We start from the raw sequence: 4,228 nt of genomic DNA on the forward strand, positions 1-4,228 counted from the left end.
TCAAATTATCTATATGTTGAATAGAATGGAAAATCTGATATTGTCACTGCATATGTTAGACCTTTGCCACTATAATTTTTGTACAGACATAGAGAAGATCCATTTCATTTAAACTTATTATTTTCTCTTGGATCACTTGAGGAGGAAGTACATTGAGCCTTATGATTCCTCTCTTGAAAGGATTTGAACAACTTAGATCTCCACTCCAGTATTCTATTATTGCAATGATTAGGCCAAACATGGCTCAGTGCTACATGTTTAGTAGTATCCTTCTTAACCACAAAGCCAACTCTCTGCAACTGATTATTTTCATGCTTTTTAATAAAAGTTCTAACAAAAATACCACAAAAATCTTCCACACTCTAGGTGAATGACTAGCACACAAAGCATAGATTGATCCACAATCCATGTATGGGCTATAGAGGTATTGAAAAACTATGTAAAACCTAGTATGCTCACCTTGGCATTGAGAATTAGGGCAACACATGCACACACACACACACACACACACACACACACACACACAATACATACATACATACATACATATATATGTATATGTATATGTATATCTATACATAATGTATATATATATATATATATATATATATATATATATGTATGTATGTATGTATGTATGTATGTATGTATGTATGTATGTATGTATGTATATGTATGTATACGTATATACATACATACATATATATATATGTATGTATGTATGTATATGCATACATACATACATACATACATATATATATGTATGTATGTATGTATGTATGTATATACATACATACGTATACATGCATACATACATATACATACATACATACATACATACATACATACATACATACATACATATATATATATATATATATATATGTATGTATGTATAAATATATGTGTGTGTGTGTGTGTGTGTGTGTGTGTGTATGTATGTATGTATGCATGTATGTATGTATGTATGTATGTATATATGTATGTATACACACACACACACACACATGTATTGCATGGGTTCAAGTCTTGTATATGAATTTTTCATTGATAGAATGTAACCGTTTTATATTGAATCTGGATTTTTTAAATGAAATCCTTTTTGTGGCACCCTTTTGCCAGTAGGAATGTGAGAAAAAAGTAAACCCTTATGTTGAACTTACATGATAGTAACATCTATTATTCAGTGATGCCTCTGACAAAAAACCACACAAATTGTTCCAAAATGCCATTAGGATGTTGAGTCAAAACAAAAGCCTCTTACAAGGTATGTGTAAGAGTATTACAAAGAGTCTCATATATATATATATGTAGTTATCGCTATACATGTCCACACATATTTTTGTCACCATATGTATTCCTCTACCAATATATATCTCCTGTACTTATCCTCCCCTATCTACATGTACCTCATTTCCATTAGCTTTTTCATCATCCTCATTGTCCTCCACTAGTTTTCCCATCATCCATTAAACTAGGATGCTCATGTACATGCCAATTTAAGCATCCTACCTTTTAAGACAAGGGAAAGTACAACTTCTCTAACTAAGACAATGGTTACTATAACTTCTTGAACTAATACAAGGGAGAAGGGTAAAACAAGTTAACTACACATAATTTCAGCACGAGCTTCATTTTTGTGGTGGATTTAACTAGGTGTTGACATTAAACACTATCTTAGGCACTAGCCACCCTTATTTCTCTACTCAATCTCTAACTCCCACTCCCAATCTATCTGTTTCTCTCTATCTCCTTATCCTTATCACTAAAGTGCTCTCTACTGCCTCTACTATGAGATGTTCCCTTACATTCATTATCTACCATTCACTTACTCTCTATCTCTCAATAACACCTCCCTTCCTCTCACAGTTGATCTATAACTCTCACAATCACTCACTCTTTAACTATTGCTCTAACTCTCACTCTCTAAGTCTCTCTCCCTTGTTCTTACTCTCTAACTTCCTCTACCTTCCTTAACTCTCGAACTCCCCTCGTTCTAACTCTACCTCATTCTAACTCTCGATTTTCCTCTCACTCTCTACGTCTATCTCCCTCATTCTCAATCTGTTACTCTCGCTTAGTCCCTTGCTCACTCTCGTTCACTCCCTCACTCACTCTCACTATCCCCACACTCTCATACTCCATCCCACTCACTCTTACTGCCTCCACACTCCTACCACTCACTCTTGCTCCCTCCCACTTGCTCTTGCAGCCTCCACTCTCTCTCCCACTTAATCTCAGTGCCTCCACTCACTCCTTCCCCATCCTTGTTGCCTCCATCTCTCTTACAATCCCTCCCTCTACCCTACTCCCATACTCCTTACCCATCAATGGCCCCCGTTTCATACTTCCTTCCCCATCGCTGCTCCCCGCAATTGCAGTCTCATAATCCATCCCTCAACCTTGTTCCATACTTGTCCCAACTCAGCTACCTCCCAAATGTTGGATTGATTGGTGCACTCATAGAGGATGTGCGTGCATGCCTTCTTCCATGGCTAGTTCACAAGCTTTTCTATCGAAGTTCCCATCAATAAATAGACTAGTGCTTGCCAATTTCACTCCCTTGCCTCAACTCAAGAGGTTGTTGAGTGCTTCTCATCTAGATCCTTGTCTCAACTTGAGAGATTGCTGAGAGTGGTTCTCGTCTAGATCGCTAGCCAAAGTTTGTTGCATTTGATCTATTTAATTCCATTAAAAAAATGGGCAAAGGGGGCTCCTAGGAGACTGCGATATGTGGCCTCCTGGAAGTCCTCTCCACTCTTTTTTTTTCCCCTTTGAAGGTTGCCTAAAGAGAGGAAAATTCCATTACCCATCATCAACATCAATGATATTGTTGTGCTATGAGTGCCTATATATTGGTTTCCTTCACGCTTGCATTCCCTTCATAGGGACAAAGCAAATGAAGGGCATATCAATGCCTCTTTAGCCCCATATAAATGCTTTTTGAAGGGGCAAAAAAATGAGCAAAGGGGGTTCCTTGGAGACCGTGATATCGTGGCCTCTAGGAAGTCCCTGAAGTCCCGTTTGCTAATTCTTTCTGCCTTTCATGAGGCATATATAGCAGCACCTTGAACCTAATGCTAGCTGCAAATTTATGAAAAGTTGAGCCTCATAAACCATAGAAAAGCAATAGAAAGTGTCTTCCAGATGACTGCAATATCATGTCCTTCTAGGAGAAACTTTCTTTAAATTTTTGGCTATCTAGGGGCTTACCAACAAAGGGAAAACAAAGAAAGATTCATGCAGGTACTATGTGAGGAGCTCAAGTCAAGCTAATTTTATGAGGAGTTGCTACTGAAATTCTGTAAGGTGGGCTAGAGATAAGTACTAAATGGTAAACTAAGACTAACTTAGTACTTAAGACTAACTAATAAAGTTATGACTAGTAACTTACTAGCTAGATTCTAGATACTAAACTAAGACTAGCTACTACTATTAACTAACTACTACTATTGACTAGCTAGATGCTACTAACTACTTCTAATAACTATTTAAAAAGACTACTTCTAACTTGCAAACAATGACTAACAGTTATTAGTGATGTGATTTAGAGTATATTAACTTCTACTACCTACTACCAATGTGAACTAGAGTCTAATAATTTTTATGAAGATCTTCTGTGATCTTTATTGGTTGACTACTTATGGCATAGCTACTCCATGGTTCATAGTGGTAGCTACCACAAACTCTATTCAACTCTATAGTATGATATCTATGAGCATAATTAATGCTTTTAAAACAAGACCAAAACTTACAAGGTCATATAAGCTGAACTTGATAGAACCAACCACATATGTCCTTGTATCTTCTGTCCATATGTTTGAATTGACGATTGCGTTGAATCTTGATCTTCACCTTTCCTACAGCCTCTTCATCGTGCATTGACATTTTACAACCCTTCCTTGCACCCTCTAGGAATAGATAGTGGGGACTTGTATGAGGCTTTAAAAAAGTGACTTGCTAGGAGCCCTTGCTAAAATCCATTTCTTAGCCCTTCCATAGGCTCAAGAGTTTTAATATGAGCCACATAATGCATTGAATTTGTTGCAAGAGATTGTGTTGCAATTCCCATTATGATTGTATTTCTTTTGGAATTATTAAATGGATGGAGATGGGCACCCATTACTCCTCATGATGAGGTAAGAAGAGGTTTGGTAAATGTTTAAGAGGATCTATGTAGGAGTTAGCATCATAATGTGGTTGTGTTAGATATCAATGCTCCACTCTC

Source organism: Dipteris shenzhenensis, chromosome 18, assembly GCF_047967505.1.
Source record: "Dipteris shenzhenensis isolate YYH24624 ecotype China chromosome 18, Dip_SZ_1.0, whole genome shotgun sequence".
NCBI lineage: Eukaryota > Viridiplantae > Streptophyta > Polypodiopsida > Gleicheniales > Dipteridaceae > Dipteris > Dipteris shenzhenensis.